The sequence below is a fragment of the Impatiens glandulifera genome, chromosome 8, assembly GCF_907164915.1.
Source record: "Impatiens glandulifera chromosome 8, dImpGla2.1, whole genome shotgun sequence".
Taxonomy (NCBI): domain Eukaryota; kingdom Viridiplantae; phylum Streptophyta; class Magnoliopsida; order Ericales; family Balsaminaceae; genus Impatiens; species Impatiens glandulifera.
In genome coordinates this window covers 27059394-27069537 of record NC_061869.1, presented here as the reverse complement: position 1 = coordinate 27069537, position 10144 = coordinate 27059394, and positions in this window count along the sequence as shown.

Sequence of the window (10144 nt, the reverse complement as noted above, 5' to 3'; positions counted from 1 at the left end):
TGCCGAAAGGAAGAAATATGTTGTAAATAAGAAAGAAGGCCGACAGTCTCTATATATCTTTCGGTAGTAGAACAAAATACCGAAAGATATAGTGTATATCTTTCGGCTTTGAGTACTTCCAAAAAATAATCTTTTTTTGAAGAGTGAATACCGAAAGATATATACTATATCTTTTGGTTTTAATCCCTCTCAAAAAAAATTAGAAAAACGGCTAAGTGTGGAATTTTCTATTATGGTTATACCGAAAGATATAGTGTATATCTTTCGGCTTTGAGTACTTCCAAAAAATAATCTTTTTTTGAAGAGTGAATACCGAAAGATATATACTATATCTTTTGGTTTTAATCCCTCTCAAAAAAAATTAGAAAAACGGCTAAGTGTGGAATTTTCTATTATGGTTATACCGAAAGATATAGTGTATATCTTTCGGCTTTGAGCACTTCCAAAAAATAATCTTTTTTTGAAGAGTGAATACCGAAAGATATATACTATATCTTTCGGTTTTATTCCCTCTAAAAAAAATCAGAAAAACGGCTAAGTGTGGAGTTTTCTATTATGGTTATACCGAAAGATATAGTGTATATCTTTCGACTTTGAGCACTTCCAAAAAATAATCTTTTTTTGAAGAGTGAATACCGAAAGATATATACTATATCTTTCGGTTTTAATACCTTTAAAAAAAATCAGAAAAACGGCTAAGTGTGGAGTTTTCTATTATGGATTGTAAAAGTTCAAATACCGAAAGATGTAAGGGAAATCTTTCGGTTTTGAAGGGTAAAACCGAAGGATTTATACAAATCTTTCGGTCTTCACCAATTTCCAGCACTTTAATGTTTTGGTTTTATAAGGTCAAAGTCGAATGATTTACCCCAAATCTTTCGGTTTTGGCCCTTTACAAATTTCTTATCCCTCTTCCAATTGGTGTCTAAGTACATGAATCTTGTTTAATTGTCCAAGCATATCAATTGTATGAATCTTGTTTAATTGTCCAAATAGATGGATTGTGATTGAATTAGTTACAAGTATAAGATTTGTGTTTGGTATATAAAATGTATACAAGTTTTGTGTTTGATCATTATATACTTAGAATGAGTGAATATGTTTTATATTTGTATGTGTAAAAATTTGTGTTTGATTTATTTGTATAAAATTGTGTTTAAGTTTTAAAGATAAAATATAACAATGGTTAAATCAAGTGAAAATAATAATAATTAAAAATAATACCGACGGATGCCGACAGTCTGGCAGGCTTTCGGAAAAAGACTTTTACCGACGGATATAGGGTTTTTACCCATAAAATTTGGTAAAACACAACATTTTCAAATTGGATTATCTTCCCTATAAAAACAATCTAAAATCTAAAAACTGTAAAAGGCTCAGATATAAGTTTTGAGTCGGAAAAGAGAGAAGGGCTTGTCTTCCTTCCCTAAACATGGCTGCAACAGGCGGTTGCACGCCGAGGAGATATACTGAGTCCACTCAGCGGGCCGACCTTCCGATTTGCCTCGCCATGAAAACTGGTGTACCCTTCTCTGTCTCCAGAACTCAGATTAGAGAAAAACATCATCACAGCCATAAAAAACCCCCCAAATTAACCACATCATACAATTGATGATTCAATATAAATATATATATATAGAGAGAGAGAGAGAGAGTGAGAGAGTGAGAGAGACGCACGCACTACTGATGAGGGCTGTTGATGGAGAAAAGAAATCACCGGCTCCGATGATCGGAAAATCAACGGCAAAGGGAGGCAACCACCTTCAGAGACTCCCGTCCCTTTGTTAGAAGCCTCAATCTTTCTTAACCCTAATTTCTTAAAGATGTGACCTTCTTTATAGAGCTATTTGATGCTTGGTTAGTAGATTACTCTTTTATTCTTGATGTTGCTATAGTTTTACATATTGGGCCACCGTTCCTTTGTTAAAAGTATTTTTCTGGTTCTTTCCCAATTCCCACTAATTAACGAGTATACTCCTAAATAAAATAAATAATTAGTTGAATATTTGATTTAATAAAATTTTACAAATTTATTTTAATATATACTATTCATATTGTATTTTATTTAAATAGTCCGTATAAGAATAATTTTTAGAAATAATTCGTTGGCTCGAAATTATTAAAATTTTAAATCGGAAAGTAAAAAATTAATGTTTATAGAATACCTCTTTTAGACAAAGTTTGTATACAACACTTGGGTTTTAGGAAAATAGACCCTCGTTCAAATCTCCCACTTTATAATTTATACACATATTTTTATTTATAATAATATTGTAAAAGGATAGAAATTTTGAACCTAACAAGTCTCACAGGAGACTTGTGTTTCTTGGTTGTTGATGACCATCCCAAGTCAATTCCATACCAGCCCTTAATCATCCAACTCGATGTTTCGTTAGTAGAACCTAGTATCACTTGGTTTTCACCCATCTAAGGTTAGATTTCCACATAACTTAAGAGTATATGACAATCAAGCTAGCTTTTGACCCAGCTAGGGTTAGCTTTCAGCATAAGCTAAAAGTACCTAACAATCTAGCTGATAATATAGCTTTTTATCGGGCTAGAGATAGCTTCCCTGTAAGCTAAAAGTATGACAATCAAGTTAGCTTTTGACCTAGCTAGGATTAACTTTCTACATAAGATAAAAATATCTAACAATCTAACTGATAATGTAGCTTTTAGCCAACTAAGGTTAGTTTTTAACGAAAGCTAAAAGTACCTGACAATCTAGCTTTTGACCCGGCTAGGGTTAACTTTCATTATAAGCTAAAAGTTGTGTAGAGGTAGAAAGACAAACTTGACAAATATCATAAGAGAGTTTTATTTCTTGACGCCTTAAGTACATGGTTTCCATATGAGAACAATGCTATATATAGTCCTTTTCAACATAGACTTATGGGCGACATGTCTTGTTCAATAATGAGACTCATATCACTTTGAAATCGTTTAACGTCTTGCTCTTGCTAAATCGAGTTCTCCTCGATGTAGACTTTTCGACGACGTCTTTTGTTCAAAGAAGACTCATCTCACCTTGAAATCGTTTAACATATTACTCTTCCTAATTCGAGTTCGTCTTGAAATACACTTTTGGACGACGTGTTTCGTTCGAAGGAGATTTATCTCACCTTGAAACTGTTTAACGGCTTGTTCTTAGTAAATCGAGTCTTCTAGGCGTAGACTTTTGGATGATGTGTTTTGTTCAAAGGAGACTCATCTCACTTTGAAATTGTTTAACGTATTTCTCTTTACTACATCGAGTTCTTCTCGACGTAGACTTTTGGATGACGTGACTTGTTCAAAGATGAGATTCATCTCACTTTGAAACCGTTAAACGTCTTGCTGTTTTCTAAGTCGAGCTATCTTCAACATAGATTTTTGGACGACGTGCCTTGTTCAAGGATGAGACTCATCTCACTTTGAAACTGTTTAACATTTTGCTCTTGATAAATTGAGTTCTTCTCGACGTAGACTTTTGGGAAAGGGGGATGTATTTTATCCAGAGATGAGACTCCTCTCACTTTAGAGCCCGTTTAACGTCTTTCCATTCACTAATCATGACAAGTTTGATACTCGTTTCAACTTTTATTTGTGGACCTTCCTAGATATTTAAAAATCTGTCATAGGGCCTAGTCCTCCGTTGACTTTAATGGATCGCCTCTCATGGCCTAACTTTAGAGGAAAGTGCACATAATCTTTATGTTTATTTTGTTTTATTGAGAACGCTCCTAATTCTGACTTAGGTTTTAATTTTTTTAATAGCGATGGTGAAGACACATATTTTATTTTCCATTTTGTTTAACAAAATGCCACTAGTATTGACTTAGTGTTTTATTTTTTAAGACATCTCTAGCATTTAAATGTGAAGCCTCATTTTTTTCTTATTTTGTTGGGTCAAATTATTTTAACTAAGTGTCAATGTATTTTGACTATTGGAATTTTGATGATGTGTGTGTATAAAACTCAATATATGTCGTCTAATCGTTTTTGGTGCAGGTGTAATGAAAAAAGTTATATTAGACTAAGTCTTAATGAGATTCATTAGACTGCTTGGCCATTAGATGTTTTATGTTAGACGTGCAGTCTAACGGATACGTAGTTAGACGTGCAGTCTAACAGACGTAGTTAGACGTGCAGTCTAACGAAGACGTAGTTAGACGTGTAGTCTAACAGACGTAGTTAGACGTGCAGTATAACAGATACGTTGTTAGACGTGTAGTCTAACAGACGTAGTTAGACGTGTAGTCTAACGAATGCGTAGTAAGATGTGTAGTCTAACAGACGTAGTTAGACATGCAGTCTAACGGATACATAGTTAGACGTGTAGTCTAACAGACGTAGTTAGACGTGCAGTTTAACAGACGTAGTTAGACGTGCAGTCTAACGGATACGTTGTTAGACGTGCAGTCTAACAGACGTAGTTAGACATGCAATCTAATAGACGTAGTTAGACGTGTAGTCTAACGGATACGTTATTAGACGTGCAGTCTAACTAACGTAGTTAGAAGTCCAGTCTAACGGATACAAAGTTAGACGTGCAGTCTAACAGATGAGAGTTAGACGTACAGTCTAACTCCTTCAAATTAGTCTGAAGGGATGCGTAGTTAGACGTGTCGTCTAACAGATGAGAGTTAGACGTGCAGTCTAACTCATTCAGATTAGTCTGAAGGGATGCGTAGTTAGACTTTCCGTCTAATAGATGAGAGTTAGACGTGCAGTCTAACTCCTTCAGATTTGTCTGAAGGGAAATGTAATTAGACGTATCGTCTAATCCCATTAGATCAGGTGGTCTAATGGATCCTGCTATTAGACGTGTGCATCTAATTTTATTAGACGAGGCCGTCTAAGTGAAATACGTCTAATGCCATGCTTAAAAGAGTTGCTTGAAGCTAGCATACGTCTACCCACGATCAACTAGCTGTACGCTACACCTGCCCCACTTTCTAGTGAATATCAGTACGAAAGTCAGTTGCAACCAATTGATTATTTCCATGTAAGCAAATATTCTTCTCACTACTTGTTTTTACAGGAATATCCTTGAAGAATATTTGGCGCACTACCAGATTGGTACGACCACGATCCTAGTGCTTAGAGTCTACTGTGTACTATGGAGGCGTTCCAATGGAAGTTAGCCACGTGTCATTATAGTAGATTCGACCGTTGGTACCTTCTCCTTATTTAAAAATCCTCAAGGACAATGGAAGAATGGCCGGACACAATTTGCTGAACACTGAAAAATACGCATACAAGAGATCTACTAATTTTACATTCTTAAGAACTGCTTTCTTGCTTTACTATGTGTTTGTCAAGATAGAGTTAGAATCAAAGCATTGTTTTAGCTGAGTGATATACTTCATCATATTGTAAGTTGAACAGAGTTTGTTCTGTTCAACAGTGATCTAATCGTGCGACTGTATTAGATTCGAAAGTATAGTAAATCCTTCCGGTTGTTGGAAGAAGGGGTGATGTAGGAGAGTTTTCTCCGAACATCCAAAACAAACTGCTGTGTCTTTTTTATTCTGTCATCTTCTCATTCTTGGTTCTTAGCTTCAAACCTAAGAAAATGTTTCCGCACTTGAATCGTTCAAAAATTTGCAAGGGTTTGTGCAGAATAGAAAGTGATTTAAATCTTAACAGGATTTCTATCAAATCGTTTTTCTTAAGTCGTCATCAATAGCCAGACCCCCGTTTTTATCGATTACGCTGATCCTATCAATTGGTATCAGAGCTCTATTTCTATTCTCAAGCCTTTACTAAGAATGTCGACCATAACCAAAGATGTCAGTGCTACCGTAATCCCCACTTTCTCTATAGAAAACTATATCGTATGGAATAAGAGAGTTCGTGCTCATCTCTCCTCTCTCCATGACGACATGTGGAGTGTCGTCACAGATGGTCCTATCAAGATCGATAAGGAGAAATCCGAATGGACCATTGAAGACAAGAGGAAGAACAACCTAAACAACATGGAATTAGATGTTCTGTACAGATCACTTGATGACAACATGTTTAATTATATCATTGAGTGTGATACTGCTAAGGAGATCTGGGACAGACTCACTCAACTATGTGAGGGCAATGAGCAAACCAAGGAGAAAAAGATTATGGTTGCCACTCAACAGTTCGACAACTTCAAGATGCGTCCCGGAGAAACAATGAACGAGTTCGACACCAGGTTCAGCCAGATTGTCTCCACTTTATCTATCCTTGGCAAGACCTATAGCAACAGGGAGCTTGCTATAAAGGTCGTGCGCGCTCTTCCAAGAGAATAGGACATAAAGACGATGACTATGAGGAAATCTAAAGTCCTCAACAAGATCTCGCTCTTCGATATGTTCGCTGATCTCAAGGATTGAAGAAGATCAATCCACATCCATTATCATTGCCAAAGCATTGGTGACTTCTGAAGAGCCACATACTGCCCCTGATGTGAAGATAGCTTCCCAGCAGCGATGCTATGTCTCTCTTCGTGAAGAAGTTTGGCGACTTCATGAAGAAGAGCAACTCTAACTCAAGCTCTTCAAATTCTAATGATAATAAGAAATCCAAAGCTAATGTTAAATGTTATAACTGTGGTATTTTAGGTCATTACCAATCAGAATGTCGGAAGCCGAAGCGTGAAGAGAAGAAAAATGACAATGAAAAGGAGCTGAAAGCTCTTATGGTAAGTGACAGGAAGAATAGACGAAACCACCGTGACTCTTACTTCTCATCCAACGACAGTGATGAAGACCAGGTGGTTTGCTTCATGGAAAGAGAAGAAGAAGAAATTTAGGAAGCTGAGGTATTTGACTTATCGTTTGAAAAGTTTTCAAGGGAACAATTGGTAGCTGCACTAGATGACATGGTCATAGAGTGCAGAAAGCTAGAAGAGTCTCTGAATGAAACAAAATTCTTACCTAAAGAGTCTCAACCTGTTTTATTTCAAACTCAAGAATCAAATATTTTGAAAAGAAAGTAGTAGAGATTGTTAGAAATTCTTGTCTTGAAAAATAACAGAAAATATATATACATACGATGTTACAAATAAATAAAAATAAAATAAGATATACGAAAAACAGTATCACCGTATTTGATGGTTGATTTGAGGCATGTGTTAAACACATTTCCCTTAAAACAGTTCCACCGTCTCCCCGTGTGCTAGAGCTTGTCACAGATGGCTGTCTCCCAGGGTACAACGAATCTAGTAGTAATTCAGCACCGGAATCACTACACAACGAGCTTGATAAAGTACTTGAACTATCACCGGGTTTCAACGGAAAATATCGAGCGAAGAACTCGAAGAACACTCACAAAACAAGAAGAGGGCTTTAGGAATTCTAGAGTGAGAAAGATGAAGGATTAAGTATGTTTTTTATTAGAGATGAGAGGTCTTATATTGTTGAAAAGTTAAACCATTAAATAAAATCATCATTTGATCCAACGGTTGACATTTTTTGCCTCTTCATTACCTTAACGTTTTTCTCTTCATTATAGAGTAATTGTTTACTAAAACAATTAAGGAATTTACAATTCAATACTAACGTTACATGGTTTTCCAATTTGTTAATAATAATATTAATTATCATAACAAATAATAATAATAACAAACTCATGTAATTTACACTACAAATTAACAACATTTTGTTAATTGGTCATCAAGGCATTTTAGATCAATTAATTTAAATTAATTGATTTAAATTATACATTTGGATCAAATTTCACCCTTTAATTCACGTTTGAATTTCATGTGAATTTGATTTGATTTTATTACCCACATTCTAATTTCCATTCATTAATGGAATTTATAGAATTAGTTTAAAAATTCCAACAATCCCCCACATTAATGGAAATTGAAAGATTAACCCGGTGAAAGGTTCAACAGTTGAATTCTACATAGGATAGGTAGGTGTAACCCTTTGAACCTTCCCTTGTGAAAACATATAACTTTACTAGCTGATTAGTAGACTCGATGTCCTTGAACTATTCTGCCTTTTGTGTAAACGATTACACATTTTCACATAGAATTCTCCCTGATACATGTCAAGCTCTCATGGTTGTGTCCGTTTTGGCCATGGAACACGCGCCTGGTTCTGTGCGAGGGTCTAGAATTGAGCCGTGCAATTCCTTCAAAGCGGCCCCACTTCTCCCTCACATAGGTGATCTCTTTGTTCACAAAGAATCATTAAAAGCGATATGCTTATCCTCGTCAAAATATATATTGTTTCATTATAGGATTAATCCTCAACAATAATTTTCCAAGTCAGTACAATTAGGTTGTCCCATTGAACCTAGTTCTTGGGATCTCCAGTCTGCATAGGTTGGGTTTTCCTTCATACCAACTTATAGTAGGCTAATGTCTCAAAAGACTTCAAACTATCTCTCTATTCAATAATCTGATTAGTGGATCCACAATGTTATCTTTGACTTACATAGTCAAATTTGATAACTCCATTAGAGAGTATAGTATAATGACATTATGTCTAAGACGTGTATGTCTAGACTTGTCAATAACTCTAAGCTTGTCCAATTTATAATTACTATCATAATAATTAGAAATTTATGTTGGTACATTCTTAGTTAACCTTGGAACATCTTCTAATAAGAAGCATAGTCATTCGTACATGCTTATCATTTAATTTTTTTATAAAAATATTGTTTACTTGGCTAACTAGTAGACAAAATGTCTTTGAACTATTCTGCCTTCGTGTAAACGATTATATATTTTACATAAAAATATTTTATTTTTTGACATAAGTCAAAAATATAGATTATAACATTTAATCTATCCATCATAAGTTTCTTAGAAGATTTTCATACGTAGATTGCACTTCTAAGTGTAAACATATTCACTTTTAGATATAAACTCTTTCATTTAATAATATCAACATATCATTTCGGTTAGTGCAATTCATATCCTTAATGGATTTTATCATTTTTATCGTAATTTTCAATGATAAAATATCGTACAAAAGACACGTAATGAAATAATTTTCATTGTCTTCATGATATATATAATTGTCACATCCACTTTTTTAATAAAAGTATGATCAAATTTTCATATCATTATTATAAAATTTATTATAAGTCATATCAAGACTTTATAAACTTTCCTTTTCATTTATTTCATAAAATCTTTTTGAAGACATTGATTCTTCAGATTTTTTATGAAAGTAATGTCAAAATATGACACGTTTCTTGATTTCAAAATTCTTAAATTTTAAATATCGATTTGAGCACCAACTCAGCAAATATAAACAAAACATTTTCTTGTTATTTTCTTTCTTTTTGTAAAGTTGCACAACTTTATCTTTTATAGAGAACATATTTCTCTAAAAATGAATTATCTTTTCATTTATCATAATATACACAATTATTTTTGTATTATAATCAATAAAAATATTTGCCCCCACATTCGGGTTGGTATCCTTTAAATCACACACATTTGTATGATTTAAATCAATGATTTTCTAATCAAGAAATTGTCACACAATTCTTTTACAAATTTCTTTTGTTATACTTATCATACATTGAATAAGATAACTATATTATAAATATTTAATTGAATAAATCATAATTTCTATACAAGAGATTAGAATGTTTATTCATTATAAATAATTCTTCACATAATCTCTACATAAGAAATTAAAAATATTTAATCAATTAAAATATTTATTTCAACACTCAATTTCTATAAAAGAAATTAGAATATTTAATCAAATAAATATTCACCATATCACATGATTTCTACAAAATAAATCATAATGTTTCAAGCACCTTTGACCGAAGTCGCTTAAACATTTATTTCCGGTTGCACGTTTGCATCCCGTAATATCGGCACGTTTGCCACATTATTCTCAAATCAAACAAGACTTTCCTTGTAATTATTTGATTTCAAGATTATCAAATTAAGTAAGTCTTAATGATGCAATTGAACAATGTATATCAAATATATTATATTAAACCAAAATTAATATATCCATATATATGATATTATATATTATTGCTTCTTTCATTTTAGTCAGCACAATGACAAAACAACTATAATATATATAGTCAATAACATAGAAACGTAATCAGATAAATAATATGTCATATATATTATTAAATAAATATATATACAACTTCATTTATCATTAAACATACATGATAAATAATTAAAATATTAATT